The 17,913-nt window shown below is 43.9% G+C and overlaps 1 long non-coding RNA gene across 1 annotated transcript; it reads right to left on the reverse strand.

Annotated features, from left to right (window-relative positions):
- Nucleotides 1-1,518: 1,518 nt before the first annotated feature.
- Nucleotides 1,519-13,890, reverse strand: LOC129328553 (uncharacterized). Its single transcript, XR_008596883.1, has 2 exons — nt 13,553-13,890; nt 1,519-7,745 (listed from the first exon to the last, which is right to left on the reverse strand). It is a non-coding gene; the product is annotated as an uncharacterized LOC129328553 (long non-coding RNA).
- Between the last annotated feature and the right edge of the window lie 4,023 nt (nt 13,891-17,913).

A 17,913-nucleotide genomic window follows, 5' to 3' on the forward strand; every position in this document is an offset into this window, starting at 1 on the left:
CATCACCTGGAAAAAGAAGAAATCTGGAAGTTTTGTAGCAGTTATCAACAAGGCATTTAGAATTCCTCAGGCTGCCTTTAGAATAAATTATTCAGATCTCACAAAGTTGCACTTAACACGGACATTATAGCAATTGGGGCTGCAAAAATTCTGGCCACTCCATCCCTCAATAACTTGGAATACACGGATCTTCTTCTCTTTTGCTTTAAATTTTGTCTTAGGCAACACAGAAAGCCGAGACTTTGAACACGGATAGAGGCAAAAAGATAAGATCAGGGGTGTGGAAAGAATTTACTGGTTCCCATATACTGAGGGAGACCAAGTCCTTGTTGCCTAATACTCTTCAAACGGGAGTGGAGGTATCTTTCCAAAACTGCAGGCATCAGCCTTTCCTAGCCTACCCAAGATTCTTTAGCTGGTGTCCAGGACTGAGCTCCTCTGTAACAATGAGAATTTGAATGAGAAACTGTTTCTATGTAATGGTAGTGGGGGACATTGCAGCAAAGAACTGGCAGGCAGGCTGGTGAGGATGCTTGTCCAATCTTCTTTTGCAAATACCACCCCCCCTGCCACTTTAAATGATCGTTTCCTTCATAAAATCAAGCCTAAACTCAGATGAGGGCATGGACTATAGTTTCAGAGAGGGGGGGATTTGCCAGCAAGAATTTGTAAACATGGGAGAAGCCAGTTTGGTATAGTTAAGAGTGGCAGGACTCCAACCTGGAGAATCAAGTTTGATTCCTCAGTCCTCCACTTGACGCCAGCTGGGTGACCTTGGGTCAGTCACAGCTCTCTCAGAGTTCTCTCAGCCCCACCCACTTCACAGGGTGATTATTGTGGGGATTATAACACTCTTCGTATCCTGCTCTGAGAAGGCGGTAAGTTGTCCTGAAGGGCAGTATATACATCGAATGTTGTTGTTATTAATCCCCATTCCTCTTTGCCCTTCGATCGTCCCCTAAAATTACCCTCTTTATATTCACACAGTCTTGGGAAAGGTAGATTTGGGCTCAAAGCATTGCAGGGATCGCACAGGACTGGATCCAACCAGTTTTTCTGCTGATAAAAAAGGAAAGAGTGCTCCCCCACCACCACCATCAAAAAAGGTTATGCTGGAAGTGATCATGGCAATTGCAAAAGGGTGTTAATCTGTTATAGCAAAATAAGTCCCATGGCAACTTAAAGACCAACATTTATTTCAGTGTGAGCGTCTGTGAGTCACAGCTCACGTCTTCCTCAGTTATGTGGATTATTGGACCTGCATGGACAGAAAAATCCATGTGGGACAGGGCGGGGAAGAGGCTGTAGAAAGGAGGGAACTTAAACAAGATTCAGTGGGAAAGCTCCTTGCATCCCACAGAATTCCAACCTGAACCAAGTAGTGAAGTGCTTCCTTAACTAGAAACCACCCTGACTGTTTAAAGTTTGTCAGTTTAGCAAAAGCTGCCCACAGTTCCCAAGTAGAATGAGGATCAGCAACACGCATACTCAACACAGACACATTCTAGTCAAGTGGCATATGTGCTCTTCTTTGACGATTCCCTTTTTATTTAAATATATATATATATATTATATTAACACAAGTAGGAAAAATAAATGGATCCAAGAACAATTGTGTTTAGCTGTTGAACAGTATTCAGGATATAGATACACAGGTTAGTTGATGTGCTTCTCCCATACCCATCCTATTCATGTCCCATGCTTTCCTAAATTAATAACCAAAAAGTAGGGGGAATGTCTACTACGCATTCAAACGCGCACATAGCAAGGTTCTCTCTAGAAAAAGGCACCAGTAAACATCTCGACCTCTTTGCTTTTAGCGAGACAGAGCAGGACAAGGAAGAGGTATATTTTTGCTCTCAGGGCATATACAGATGGCACATTTTCAAGACACAGATCTTACCAACGCTTGCACTTCTGTCACTGACAAGCCAATTTCCACCCCCAAATGTTCAGAATGCATCAAGTGGTACCTGCTAAAATCCTAAACCTGACACCACTATCTCCCAATCCCATACATCTGAAACCAGCACTCTTACAATCCAACTGTGTTTCTAAATTTCTGTCATAGGCACCACTTGGCTAATGCCCAAGATGTCACTGCTAAGGCAGTGCAATCTCTCAACTGCCAATGCCTTCAGATTTAGAGGGGCTTCAGAAATAGTTTAGTTTAGTAAAGGATGGAGTGCTGATTAACTTTTTCACACACACAGCTATTTAAAAACAGAAGCCCTGATCCAGCTAATTTTGGTTGCAACTAAGCCCTCTTGAAACAAATTACTTACAGCTTACTTTGGGTGGAACCACATGGTAGGAAGAAAACAGTGCCTCGTCTTAAGTGTGGGCAGACAGGCCAGACAATACCAAATCCTAACCCCCACCCCACACACACCAGCTGATTCTCCCTTGCAAATGCCCTCCCAACCCATTTCTTACCCTTTCCCCCAACCAAGCTGGTCTCTGAAATGGAAAAGTAGGTTTTGCAAAGGGAAAAAATTGTGGGGGGCTGAGTATTTTTAGGGGAGAACCAACAGACAGGGAAACAATCAAGCTTTCCCCTTCCCAGCCAGTTTTTCCTTAAACATTCTTCCTCCGCCCCCTACCTCCTATTTACATTACTTCAGCAAACATGGTTTTGGGAATCCATGCTCACTGAGGTAACACACCAAGTCCCACCCTTATGCTTTTAACGTGATTTATTTACAATTAACTTTAGCTAGATCATGCTTTTTTAAAAAAAAGACAGCGAGCCTCTCATTCCTACTCTTGTCATTTGAAGAACCTTTTCTTCTCCTCCATCTTTTTTCTTTTCAAAGGGACAAACAAGTGTTTGTTGTTGCGGCAGAGGTAATCCATCATGCCAGTAATGTTTTACACAGCGATCACATTATAGGTAGGAGCCCACAAGAACTCTTCTGCTAGTAGGAGCACTTTCCTCCAATGGAAAGAACCTTGACCACAGGATCCAGTCCAACAGATCTGAAAGGAATACCTCTGTATAATGAAGGTTGGGGGGAGAGGATTGCTCCAGAAAAGCACTCATGTATACAAGTTCTCAGAATCTTCATTCCCTCTGCTTCCAAAGGGTGAAGGCCTTCTGGACAACCACCATGCCATTTTTTTACTGTTCTTGTCGAAGAAGAATGTCACCAGTGTTTAAAGAGCACTCAATGAAAGGAGGAGGAAGGAGAAGGGGATTTAGGGAAGATTGCATCCAAATGGCATAAAGGCAGGGATTCAGTAAGTCTTTGTGCTAAGGAAGGATGCTGGTGGCTTTGTTCTACATTGGCCAACTAGATTGTATTAAAAATATGAATAATGTAACAGTTCTAATGTACATCCAGCCCAAACCAACGGTGTGCTTCAGTCAACCTGAGAAATCTCTGACAAGGTCTGGCTGGTACATGTATGAACTCTCCAACAACCGCTATGCAGCTCCAGAACTGTGTATTTCTTTGCACCACATTTATGTATCACGAGGAGGACTCACGACATCGCAGATATGGTTGGCACCACCATGTAACAAGCCACGAGGGTGCTGAACCTGGTGACAGGTACCTGCTATTATACTCTTGCAACTTGGCTGCTACGATTCCTAACGTGCTCAACTATCTCACAAACCCCCGGAGCAGCTGAATCGGGTCCCGTCTCCAGCTAGAAAGAGAAACTAGCAAAATGCTCCACTTGGCAATGAGGACAGGTCTTCCAATCCTAGATTTCCCAAAACCCCAGAGCCAGCCCTGATAGAAATGGTGATGTTTAGTTGCCTCCAAATCCTATTCAACCACATCGATATCGCACCAAAAACAACAAGGCTTGCTTCTAGGGGTGTGCACCTAAGACCGAGTCATAACAAGATTATCTCAACATAGTGATAACTACAGTCCAACACTGGCCAGTATAGCAGGCCAGAAGTTTGTAAGGAAGGCATTCTAGACCAGAACCGAGAGATTTATGGTTTGATTCTTGCCAAAGGCAGGTGGCACAAATAGAAAATAGCAATTCTAGATTCCTCGAGGAGGAAAGAATCTTAAATCAATGGCAGATGTTCTATCAGAAGATACTATCTGGGTATTTTCATTTAGGGCTAGGAAACGCAGTAGAAAAAACCCTTCGCAGGAAAGAAAAATGCTTGGCTCTTTTGGAGAAGTTTTGAATCCCCGTTATGTTTATTCCAAGCAAAGAACAGATTTTCTGATTGAATGTAGTTTTCTTTTGCTACATATAGACAGATGGATGCCAACCCCATCATTTGGGAGGACACAGAAATAAGAAAGGGGGACAGTTCAAGTGGACATTCTAATGGAGTTAGATTTTTTAAAAGTGCCAGAGGATGGGTTTAATTTTTAAAAAGGCAGCTGCATATCTGAGATGCAGAATTAGCATATCAGTGCCATATAATTAGAAGTAGTGGATGCGGTTGTGCTATGGCAATGGGTTGCTTGTTTTAGACCAAGGTGTGGCCATTGTTCTAGATTTCAGGGCACAAAGTCTGCCAATCAAGCTAGAAACGTTCATGAGGAATTCACAACCCATTCTGGAATCAGGCTCTCTAATTCCAGACAGACACCATTTCAGCCTTCCCGAGACCACCACATCTGTTCCAGAGGTCCCAGGCTGCAATGGCTTGACATGATATAATTACTCCCTTATAATGACAAACACGTCTTTGAAAAGGGGATCAATTTGGCCCATGGCTGCCAGCAAAAGCGTTTGTACAATACTTGAAATAAAGTAAGTAAGAACTCCATTCCTTATCTCAGCTATGAATGGCCAGATTGCCCCGAAATGGACTCCCTCACACGCGTCTGGTTTGTTCGCTGTACCACCCTGCCAAGTAATACGGCAAAATGGCTATCTGCCCTATAGGCTGGCACAAAATGGACAGAAGAAAGACACTGTATACAACTTGTTAGAGCAATCTACCTCCCACTTTGGTAACCATGAGCTGTGATCCAGGAGTTAGTACTGCAAAAGGGTAAAAACCAGAACAGGGGGAGGAGCCTCGTCCCTTCCCAGACCTGCAGATAATTCTAAATGCTGGTGAAGAAGAAATCGAAATTCAAGGCTCAGATCTAGCAGAAATTGTAGGCTCAGAATTAGCTTTCTGGACATCTCCTCCCCTTTTTATTTTTATCACAGTTAAGTTGTGAAAAGCCATCCCGCCCCAGATCCAGGAGGAGCAAAAATGGTCAGCTCAGTAAGTTATTTGCTTTCGGCTGAGTTTTGCATTTTATTCTGCGATTCCTTGCAGCTGCTTCTCCCAAATTATGACCCCCTGGAATCCTTTGTCATTCTCCTCCCCCAGTTCATTAAAACATCAGATTTAAGTAGTAGTAGTGTTCCCCTGCGTATTTAATTTTTCCATTTCTTAATTCCCCATCTCAGTCTCCTTTCTGAGGGCAGAGAAGACTTCATACATACTCGATGGATTATACACCCTTGTGGCTCCGCTGAAGACAATCTGTCAGTCTTCTAGATCTGCCCCTCAAACCCTTCCACCCTTCCACCCTTAAAGTCTACTATGGCTCAGTTAAAGTTAAATCCCCTCTTTGGCCCTGATTAGGTAAGATTTCTTCCCCTCTCACTGTACTAGAACTGGATTTATCTGGCCTGACAAGACTGCACTGCAAAGGGGAAAGGTGCAGTTTACTTGTTCTTCCTAGCCTCCCAGACCTCCCATGGGCCCAATTATTCCAACCCTAAGCGTTGAGTCCAAATAGCAGCCAACTTGCTGGAGTTGCAAGATCACAGGTGTTTGTTCTGTAGTTTCACAGCATGGTCCCAATAATTCCTTCTGTATGGCTCAAACTGGACCAATAAGCAACCCCTACCTGAAATGTAGATGGATGGGGACAAGCAAAAGGCCCAGAGTGGGATGAAAACACAGGCCCAGAGAGACTGGACGGGCAGGGTGCATGCCGTTTTCACATCCGTTTCTGCCAAAACTGCCAACTAAGCTGCTATCAACTCCCCAAAAGCTCAGAATTCCCAGCAAAGAACTCTAAGCACGCCTTCCTGTCCCTTCCTCCAAAACTACATTTTCCAGATTCCTCAGGGGTGGAAGGAGGGACCCTGACAAGGAAAGCAGTTTGAGGCTGGCTTAAGTTTGAAGTATACATTTGTCCAAGCTCTCTTCCCTCCTCTAACTCTGCTCCACAAAGGCCTACTAGTTGTTGTTTTTATTTCTCTGCTTGCCTGTCGGGGTCTTCCCTCCCAGCCATTCACAGACTGGTCTGGTAACCATTTACAAGTTAAGACTCTGTATCAGATCCCCTGAGTCATTTCCCTGTAACCACGTTCATTTTTGCAAACTTACACACAGCAAAAAACAAAAACAAAAAACCCACCATCTTTTTTTGTCCTCCTTAAATACAAAAGACAAGCTTCCTTTTTCGGTTCTCAGCAAGGGCCACCTTAGTTGATTCCTTTGGTTTCCACCCCCACCCCACCCCCCAACATCTTCCCCGATGGCCACAGGAGTTGAATCAACACGTTCTTCCTTCTTGGAACAGCGATTACTGTTTGTGCAATTCAGCGTCTGACTGTTCATCTTCCTTGGGTGCGTCAGGAGTTGCACCCTGGCCTCCCTCTTGGTTCTCACATTCTCCGGCCCGGATACTGACGCACAAGACCAAGGTCTGAAGGAAGCCATAGAGACAGGCGAACTGCACAATATACTCCTGCACCAACCAGAGGGCCAAGTACATCCCATAAGCCGTGACCAGGAAACAAGCAAAGCCATGGAGCCAGACCTTCAGGGGACCTCCAAAGCCTAGGATGTCCAAAGCCAGCCGAAACGCCGGAGAGGATGCACAGAGCAATGTTACCACACACAAGTCAAACAGGTGGCGAGTAAAGTTGAAGGAGATCTGGAAGTGTTCTGGAGATTCTGTGGGCAGTGTATGGTGGGGGGAAAGATGCTGGGGTATACCAGCTAATAGGGACTGCTCTCCTGCAGCAGGACTTCGGTCCCACCGGATGGCTTCCCATATCCGACGGCCACTCCACCATCTTGCCTTAGGAGGTGCCTGGCACTCCGGCAAAGCCTCATGCTCATCCTCCATCTGCTTTGCTTTTCCTTGTCGCCAAGGCAGTGCTGGGAGCCATGACCGAACTCTGCTTAAGAACATGGCGCAGGGAAGGAATCTGAGGTCTCTTTGGTGTGGGTCTCTCCAGGCCAAGCGCAAAGAAGGAAAATGCAGATATGTGTAAACCAGACCAACAAGTCCGCTTAGTTGCCCGGCAAAGGAAGTCTGAAGTTCTCCACAATCAGCTCTCCACAAACAGAATACAGTATTGTTGTGCGTTTCACTCCTGCTAGAGTTAGCTTGGCTTGTGGTGCTTCATGCCATTGGCGACTGAGGTTGCTAGCTCAGTCCTGCAGTAAACCACAATGATGGTTGCTCCATAAATCATCCAGCCTTGGAACCATTCCAGGTCTTGGCTGTCAGGAATATATCCTCTTGGTCCAGGCAATACATATGGCATGTATTAGGTTACTTATACGTTGCAAAATTCAGTGGTCTGCCACATCACAAGCTTTTTCAAGACAACCCAACAGTGGCCGTCTTAAGAAAATACATGTCCAGATCCCCCCTCTTCCACTCAAAAAGGATACACTCTTCTCTGTGTATATTTGCAATTCTCCCAAGGCAAAAATCTCAGCTTCTTCTCAGTTCAAAAACTCCAGAAATCTGATGTCACACTGAAGATCGACTCTTTTACTCCAAAACAGCCTCCTCCTGAAATTAAGCAAAGCCATTTTCAATCAGCGAATGGATTGCAAGAGGGGATTAAGAAGATTTAGTCAGAAGTGGGTGGGGCTTCTTTTCTGTAAGAGAGGCGATTGGGCATGAGGTTCGGTGGTCTGTCAAACCTATTTTTAACAACCTATTAAAGGATGATGTTAAGGGAGAATTAGGCTGTTTCCCAGAGCAATGGGAAAGAGGGAGTAGAATTCTGCTTTGCAGTTCTTAAACAGTTAAGTACAATCATGGGGCTGGCAGCTACCTAGTGAGGCTACATCAGTGCCACTGTTATGGTTCTGAATTATTTCCATTCTGTATCTTTTAAAGTAAGAATGACGAACTGAGGGCCAGTGAGGAATCATGAGATGGGAATAAACAATTCCAAAATCTCCACCCACACCCAGAGCACTCTAAGATCTCATGGGCCTAAGCAGGTTAATTCTCAGTCCTCTTTTTCCTTTTGATTCTCAGCTGTTTGCTGCCTCCTGAGGCATATTCCGTCCCCATGAGGCTGTTCTTGAAGGGTTCCCCAGTCTCTTTTGGTTAACTTAGTAAGTGATATTTTTTTACATAGGGGGTAATTAGGTAGTGCTCCCTACCTGATCTGTGGGTGGCCCCATTGTACTGCTTTTGCCATCCACACTGGATTGGCGAGGGGTAGCTAAATTGCTATTAGGTCAGTCTCACTCACTCTCTCATAAGGATGTTGCTACGCTGAACAGTTAAAGAATGAAAAGCACTCTACCAATAAAAAGGCTCTGATCAACAGCAATTGAACCTTTACTCATCCCATAATAGGTCTGCTCTCCAGCTGGCCTGAAGTAGTTGTACCCCCATGTGGTAAAATGATGCTGCAGGCCCCCGTTTTCACCACTGTTAATGAGGGATTTACTCAGCTGGCCCAGATCCCAAGCCACTAGACCTCAATGAGGAGTTCACCTCTCCAGCATCATACCGCTCATTCCCTTTCATCAATAGCCACCAGCAGACCACGAGAAGCATTGTGGACTGATGGCCTCCAGTCAGACCACCTATTCAAATACAGAATCCCCTTTTTTTGATCCACTGCAAAGGTAGGGGAGAACCTTGGAGATATTCCCAAGTTGGCAGGTTCTCTTCTCCCTGCTTCCCATTTGTACCTCAGCAAGCATGAGCCAAAGCACCAGGCTTTTTGTCTGTGGCTGCAATTAGCAAAAAACTCCAATTTCAGAAAAAGAAAATTTGATCTTAAAAAAATATAAGCAGCTAATGAATACAAGTAAAAGCAGACAGTTGAAAAGCAAAAAAACGACCAGCTTCAGAGCACAGGAGAATCAAATAGGTTTAAACACAAGCCTCTTTTTCTATGTCTAAAACATATCCCTGTGATGTTAAGGAGATAGGCAGAAATTTCTTAACGCTTCCAGGTTTGTTGTCCAGGCTCTGTTTATCTCAGTGCTACCTTCTTTCTCCATTTGGAGAAAGAAGACCTGCATCTGTGCATGTCTCCTTGAGTCTCTGGGTGCTTCAAGCATGTCTGCCCCTCTCTTCAAGCCACAGTTGCTTCTACCCACAAGCCTCCAAAACTACTCCCAATGTAAATTCACCAGGAAGAGAGAAGGAAAAAGATTAGAACTTTATAGTAACTTCTAAGACTTGGGAGGATTCCACTGCTTAATTGTCCTGTCTCTAGAGTTGCCTTCATTAACATACTGTTTTGAGGCTTCAATGCCACATTCTTCAGCTTGGAACCGAGAAAGGAATTGAGAGCGGAGGCATGGCTCTTTCTGCTGATCAGACTATCTGCCGGGGCAGTTTGAGCTTAACCCCTGAGCATTCACAGAGTGTAAGCCCAACATGCACAAGAAGAAAAACTTAACATAAATACGTGAGTTGTGGTGTTATTTCCCCACACCCCAAGCTACTGACGAGGACTTTGAATTAACAGAATTTCCTAAATGTTTCTTGAAATGATCATTTAAAAAAAACCCTGTCCCTATCTACTTCACAAGCCTGGACCTGGATAGTCCAGGTGAGCCTGATATCATCAGATCTCAGAAGTTAAGCAGGGTCAGCCTTGGTTAGTAATTGGAAGGGAGACCTCCAACGAAGACCAGGGTTGCAGAGGCAGGCAATGGCAAAACCACCTCTGTTAGTCACTTGCCATGAAAACCCCACCAGGGGTCATCATAAGTCAGCTATGACTTGAGGGCACTCTCCACCACCACCACCAATTACTTCATATGGCCCCCCTATAATGTTGCTAACTTTTAAACTGGTCCCTCTAGCTGTCCCTTTAAGCATCAGTTCTGATCTGCAGATGATTTCAGATGTTATTTACCTCCATGCCATGAAAAGCATTCTGCATATTAATCACCTATTAAAAGAGACATGACTTCTTTTTTCCTTGCCACAAGACAAAAGACTCTTCCCTCAAAACATCCAGCATGGTGCCGCCATAGTTACTGAATCAGAATAGGGCCTGGGAGCTCGTAGGTTCAAATCCCCACTCTGCCATAGAAGCTTGCTGGGTGACCTTGGGTCAGTCATATTCACTTTCTGTGTAGCCTACCTCACAGGGTTGTTTTTGTTAGGATAAATTAGAAGAGATGAGAAGGATGCTGCAAGCCACTTAAGGTCCCCATAAGGGAGAAAAGCAGGGTATAAACATATAATAAATAAAAATCCATATCCAACACTGAAAAACTATCCAAATCCCCATTATATTTTTAGTGCATATCTTGCCCACGCAGAGCTCAGCCTAGCCCTTTCCCTGGCAATACTATTTTTCTATGTATATGTTATGAGGAGCGTTACAACAACTATCTCATCCCTAAGTAGTACCATCCAGGAAAATCTTTGCCACTTGATTCGATGTGCTGCCTGTTAAAATATTTTCCTTCTCTCTTGCTCGTTTTCTCAATGATTTCTTCTGGCACTGTCAATTTAAAATCTGAATCTGGTGAAGTAGCCCTGCCAAGCTCTTGATCAGGTTCCAAGTTCATTATTTCAAATTCTGCAAGAGGCCTCTAGAATTGTACTTCCTCATCTTAGGTATTTTCCCCTCTAAGGACCATTTTTGAAAGACCTAAACCCAAAATAGGTAATCGAATAAAAGTAAACAGTTGACTATCAACTGGCTGCTTCCCAAAAAACATATATATATTCCCAAGGTGCTTCTGACATAGGTAGTTTCTTTGGCAACAAGTTATAACCTGCCTTTTCAAAATCTCCTCCTTGTAATGTTCTGCGGCAGGAAAATCATGCCACCAAAACACTATTTCTACCCTGAGAGTACAAGAACCCTAATTTGAAAGAGTATCAAAAAAACAGATTGTAATGGCGTTGTGCCTGGTAATTTTTTTTTAATCTCCCAAAATAAATTTTTCAACACCCAAGAATAGGCTTATTATGGATCACTGACATTTTAGAATTTTTGAAATATTAAAAAGATGATACCTAAACACATGCAGAGCTTTTCCTTCACCATAGAATAAACACTGAGCAGTCTCGCTTACTTTAATGTATGTATTTAGATATTTATAGTCCACTTTTTCTCCCCAACGGGGACCCAAAGCAGCTTACATCATTCTCTTCTCCTCTGTTTTATCCGCACAACAATCCTGTGAGGTAGGTTAGACAGTGAGGTCACCCAGCAAGCTTCCATAGTAGAGCTGAGATTTGAACCTGAACCTCCTAGACTATAGTCTGATATTTTAAGCATGACATCACACGGGCTTTCTGGAGTTAGCAAACAAATCTTACAAAGCAGAGGGCAAACAGCATTCCAGGCTCCCTTACAAATTAAACACTGACCCAAGAGAGCTGAAAGGGAATGACTTCATTTCCCTCTGTCCACGCAAACAAACCCCAAATTATCTGTGTTGACAGCAAGAAGAGTCACAGCCTAACTTGTCACACCTTTTCCCATCAGTATCAAAGGCTCTGCTCCATGTGGGCCACTCACCCTTCAGAGGTGAGTCGGGTATCTCTGGGGTAGCACCTCAATTGGAACATATCCCACAGAAGAAAACAGCAAGAGGCCAGTAGCACCTATAAGACTAACAAAATTTGGGGCAGGGTATGAGTTTTCGTGAGTCACAGCTCACTTCTTCAGATGACTCGCAAAATCTGTGACTCATGAAAACTCATACCCTACCACAGATTTTGTTAGTCTTATAGGTGCTACTGGACTCTCGCTCTTTTCTACTGCTACAGACAGACTAATGTGGCTACCCATCTTGGCATCTATCTTGCTAAGTTGTAGACACCCAGGCATTTGGTTGCCGTGTTGTTGCTTTTTTACTATCCTGTACACTTGCAGCTTCTACTGATCTCATATGAAACAGTGGCCAGACAAGGAGTGCCCAAATTTAACTCTCCACTCCATGCTACAAAGCTTACTGGATGACCATGGGCCACTGACACACACTCAGTCTAACCTACCTCACAGGGTGGTTGTAAGGGATAACACAGAAGAGGAAAGAATCACATTCACCGCCCTGGAAGAAGAAGAGGATAAAACATAAGAGATAGCTATTGTTTTTATTACTGCTTTTCAACATTGTTTTTTATTCCACTGCTTCAACCAGTGTCTACTGATTATTTTAGTTTTGTCTTTTTTAATGTTGTGAACTGCCTCCAGCACTTTCATTGAGCAGAGACCAACAAATATTTTAAGAATGACAAGAGACCTACAGCATCAAACCAAAAGATTCATCTCACCCAACATCCTGTTTCCCACAGTGACTGGTCACCGGAAAGACTCCAAGTGGGCTTTTCCATTAATGTTATTCCCCCCCTCCTCCTCCCCTCTCCAGGCTCCAGCCTTTGCTCTTCAGAGATAGACTGCATCTGAAAACAGAGGATCCATTTAGCTGTCCTGGCTAATAGACCTAATCTCTATTAATTTGTCTAATACCCTTACTTTAAACCCACTTTAAATTAACAAGCTATGCATACATATACATGCCGCCCACTTCAAATTCCAAGCTTTTTTTTTTTAAATTAAGAGGGAACTATTGTACCTTTTGATGATATAGAGGGGCATAACAATATACAATAGGGGGGCATAACACGAGCTCCCCTCGAAGAACTTTTGAATGAGGTAGAGATTCAGAAGTCTGGGTGTTTATGGTGCTGATGTGCATATTTATGACACACACACACTCACACACCACCAGTTTATAGTATTGAGGGAATTGTATCGTGTAATATTTTCTTTTGGGCCTCCTGAACAGTTTAAGTTCTACAAAGCTAGGCTTGTGCTATACGACAACGACATTTAGCCATTATTTCAAGCACTCAAGCCCCTACGCAGCCATTATCTCAATAATGTAATGAAGTGTTTGGGTGTCTGCTGAGGGAGGGGGCCAAAACCAGTCTATTTATGGTCTTGTATGTCTGCTTTCCGAGGCTCCCCGTGGAGGCCACTGGAACTGCCTATCGTGTTTTTAAAAAATTGGAAATAATAAAATATTCTAACCTAAACCAGGGGCTCCAATCTTCTCTCCTTCACCGCAGCTCCAAAGCTAAAACATCTGTATCTCCCCTAACGCACGTGCCCCCTCCGTCCAAGATTCCCTCCCCTCATGAAATCTTCACGTAGCCCCTGAACTCCATTATTCAGTCTTCCTAATCCGGATACTTCTTTCGATCACCCCCGTCTTAAAAACAGCAAAATAATAATAAATTCCCCGTGCATACCTAACCCGCCCCCCCGCCCCCGCAAGCTGGATCCTTGCAGGGGACTGCAGCGCAGCAACACACACCCCCCCCCCCAGCCCCGCACACCGTCCCTCCGGCCTCGGCTTGGCACGTACCACGAGCGGCTTGAGATCAACTTTTCTCGCCGTTCAGCTCTCCTTCTTTCCGACCTCAGATTTGTGGCGCAAAATGAAGAGCTCAGATTTGCGGCGCAAAAAAAAAAAAAATCCGATGGCGGGGCGCGGGAGGGGCGATTTGGAGTCACCTTCAAATAAAATAAAAGCTCCTGCAAAAGGGCGTGGAGGGGGATTTCCTTCGCTCGGGATCTCTGACCCCGCCGAGGGAAAAGGAGAGAAAAGGGAAGGGAAGACGCCCCAACCCTGGCCGGGGAGAAGCGGAGGGGAGGGGAAGGGGTACGTTCCCCTTCGGTTTCTACTGGCAGGACCGGATCCGAAGAAGCGCCACCCCAAGGACGGGTGGAGCCTCTGGGGAAATGAGCCCGAGGAGGGAGCGCCTGGCAGATGAACCAGGAAGGCGGGACTGGATATCCCCGGGTTTAGTTGCTGGGATGGGCGGGAAGGGCGCTGCAGTCTGGAAGTGAGGGGTCTCGAGATCCCAAAGGGAGGCCTCAGGAGGTTCCTTCCCCCAGGAGGATTTGAGGTTTAAAATAGGGAGCCTGGCGGGTGGGAGTTAGGACTCCTGGGTTCTTCAGAGACGAGGGAAGCGGGACTTGGGGAGAAGCATAGGTATCTAGGAAGTTAGGTCTTCTAGGAAGTTAGCCTAGTTTTATTCACTGGAGGGGCTTACTCCTGGAAAAGCAGTTTTAGGATTGCAGCCTTGGGTTATTGGGAAGGTGGGAATGGGAGCTAGGAGTCGGGAAGGAACTGGGTCGAAAAAGGACTCGTGGGGTTTTGTGGCTGGAGTGGACAGGGAAAGGGTTCAGGGGCAGAACTTTTGGGTTCTTTCGGCAGCAAAGCTAGGATGTGTGTGAGAAGGGAAAGAGTTCACATTTCTAGGTTCTTCTAACAGTAAGGGGAGGAGTGGGGAACTAGGACTTCTGGGTTTTCTGAAGAAGTTGGGGGTGGGTTGAGGGCTGAGTTGTGTGGAATCAATGGGGTGTGTAGCTGGTTTAAAAAACAAAACAGTGGAAAACAGAATTTGGGGCTATCTCAGGATTAAAAAACAAGAGCTAGAATCAAGCAAGGCCTGGAAATCTTTTAACATGAAATATTGGGGAGGAAGTGGCCCGGTTGTCTTGATTTGAGGCTGGATCTTGTTTTGTAGTGGCCTCCTTTTGGCTCCCTTTCTGTTTCTAATACGAAACTGACCCATGCTTAGGAAAAGCTAAACTCAAAGCTGGCAGCCTATAAACTCTGGATTCCATAAGCAAGGCCTGGGATGTGAATAGAGCTTGCCTACTGTTATGAGTGACTGATTTAGCTGTCAATGTAATGCAAAAAATATACTAAGTACCTAATGCAGCTTTACAAGTTGACAAAAATAACACAGCAGGCTTCTGTCCTGAGAAGTGTACACAATTTAAAGGGGAGGGAATGGTAACAAAGGACAATACCCTAGGTTTAAATACCTAAACTTTGTTTCATCTGATGATTGCACCCTATTGTGATCTAAATGCCACAGAGGAACTTCAAAAGGATAATCCAAGGCAACAGTGCTGAATTACAATCCATTTACAAAGCAAGACAATCTACCCTACCCCCAAGGGCTTAATAAGGATCTGGAATTCCTAATACTCAGTAGGTGCTAATATCTAGCATATCACACCCCTTGCAGATGGTAATTACTTCAGATGTTATCTCTAATTTCCTACTGCATCCACTTGTCTCACTTCATTACGTTTTACATTTTGCATATCTAGCAAAAATTAGGAGCATCTAACTCCCATTCTGAGTTAACTGATTATTCTTTGAATTTATTTATTTCCTTCATTTATTTATAGCCAATGGGAACGCAAAGCAGTTGGCATTGTCCTCTCCTCTGTTTCAGCCTCACAATAACTACACTGTGACGTAGGTTAGGCTGAGAGTATATGCCTATCCAAAGATCACCCAGCAAGCTTCTGTGGCAGAGTGGAAATCTGAACTTCAATCTCTCAGATCCTAGCCCAGCACTTTAACTTTGCAACAACTCACCCCCCATCCCTTTCTGCTACTTTTACCAATTTGCCAAATGGATTTATACTGCGAGCTCTGATTTGAGAAAATTTATGCCGGAATACATTTTATTAGTCTTTAAGATACCACTGAGCTCCCGTTTTATTCTGCTGCAGCAGACTAACATGGCTGCCTGTCTGGAACGATCGCACATCTTCCTGCCAGTTGCTGACGGTGGTATATATTGCATTATATCCTCGCCGTGGTGAAATTGGTTAGGCAGTAACTGGCCCAAGTAAGTTTCATGGCTGAGTGTGTGGCTTTTGAATGCAGACTATCATAATATCCATTACTCCACACTGACAATAATCCTGGCAGTCAGTAAGAAAAGATGGTTGAACAATGAAAAGGGAAAAGAGGGAAATCAGCTTTCCTGGAAGATGAGTTTTAAGTGGAATCCAGGGCATACTTACCTGGGGTTAAATGCCATTGAATAGAGTGGACTTACCTCTGAGCAGACATACATAGGACTGCATTATTAGTAAGCCAGGACTCCCTATGTTCTCTGGATGGGAAGGAGTGTGATAAGAGTAGAACTGTCAGACCCTGGCCTCAAAGGGCTCCTATACCTTTACAGATGGCACAGAAAGAAAGCCAGAACTGCCTTTCTTGCCATTGCAACCCTATAGTGAGAAACACACAAAAGCATTCTTTCTCCGGGGCTAAACCTAACAAGGTCTGGATTCAGATCCTGATCTATAGTTTTAGAAGGAGGAAAAACTTGGATCCCCAAGTAGGACTTTTCCCTTGTTCCCAAAACACCCTCAGTAATTGCAGCCCAGTAGAGAAATGAGACCAATGAAGATTTCAGCAGCCTGTGACATATTACAAAGGGTAGTTGTGAGTTGTGTGGATGGAACAGACCTATGAAAAATTAATATATAGATCCTGGCAAATGAAAAAAACTATCTCAGCCCCTTTCCCCTCTGCCCATATATGTTCATCTGTCTCAAATCTATACCACCTGAAGACCAGTAAGTGGCTATACAGAACAGGGTCTTTTCTGCAGCAGCTTTTCCCCCTCTCTATTAGTGTTTAAGGACCAAGCAGTTTTGTTTCAGAGAGCACCTGATTGCTGAAAATTGGATACTGCTACTTTTTGTTGCTACTGGCTTTAGTTATCTGTAGTTCTATTTAATTGCATTAAAATGTTAATTGGCTGCTTCAGTTTGTAGTGTAGTCTTTTTATCTTTGTAAACAGCCTTGACCATTTATATATCAAAGGTGGGACAAACATATTTTATATTACATTTGTGCTACAACCAAGAGGTTAGCTGTGAAAATGCCACAAGATTTTTTAAAAATTTACTATTTTGGCTTTTTAAGAACTCTTTTGAGTTCTTTCCATAGGGATAGACCTTGCTTACTGCGCCAAGGCATATTTATTAGGAAATATTCAATAAGCCTTACTTCTGAGGAAGTTATTTAAGATTGACGTTCGAAAGAAAAAACACTTTGACTCAAATTTTCAGAACCCCATCAAAAGGTTTTACATCCATTTAATTTTAGTTTTAAATACTGTGCGTAGCCCTCAAGAACCGCTGTTAAATCGCTGGCTATCGCAATACTTACAAGCTTGTGCTCATTTCAAAAATTGGCGGCTTAGGAGCTATTTTCATCAAAGTTGAAAAAGGAAGACCGTGCCCTTAACAAATATGGCGGATGACTATAATTCCTATCTCGATAAGAAAGAATAAACTGGCAAGAAGACAATCGGAAGAGGCTTTGTTCCGGAAACAACGATAGCGTTAAGCAAAAGACCTAACCACGAACGCTTACGTTTGTGACAGTGAGCCTGATTCGGCTCTGACGACATCAGAGATGTTCAAACGATGCCTTATTATATATATTTTTAAAAGTTTCACCGAAAAGAACTGCAGGAATGCATAACACTCTATTTCATAAAGCTTATAGATATTATTCTAAATGGAAATTAAGAGGATTGAAGGAGAATTTATTTAATAACGTTTCAGGCGTTTACGGCAACCGCCTCAAAATCACTAGAGGGCTTGCGCGCATGGCTATCTTCAGAAACGCGTGGGAGGGACATTGGGTGTTCTGTTGCTATGGTAACACTGTCTGCTTTGAGGCTTTTCTATAATCTTAGGCAGAGCTCGCTTTAACCTGTTGCAGCGAAGAAGAGAGGAGTCCTGGGGTCATTTTAAATGAAGTGTATTCATTTGGCTGCAAGAGCTTCCGGATTATTTTATTATATTTACATTTCACTTTACAGGACAAATTTGTTTCTCAAGGCAGCTGTCCACACTTAAAAATAAATACATGACCAGGGCACATCTAAACTG

Source organism: Eublepharis macularius, chromosome 4, assembly GCF_028583425.1.
Source record: "Eublepharis macularius isolate TG4126 chromosome 4, MPM_Emac_v1.0, whole genome shotgun sequence".
Classification (NCBI taxonomy): domain Eukaryota; kingdom Metazoa; phylum Chordata; class Lepidosauria; order Squamata; family Eublepharidae; genus Eublepharis; species Eublepharis macularius.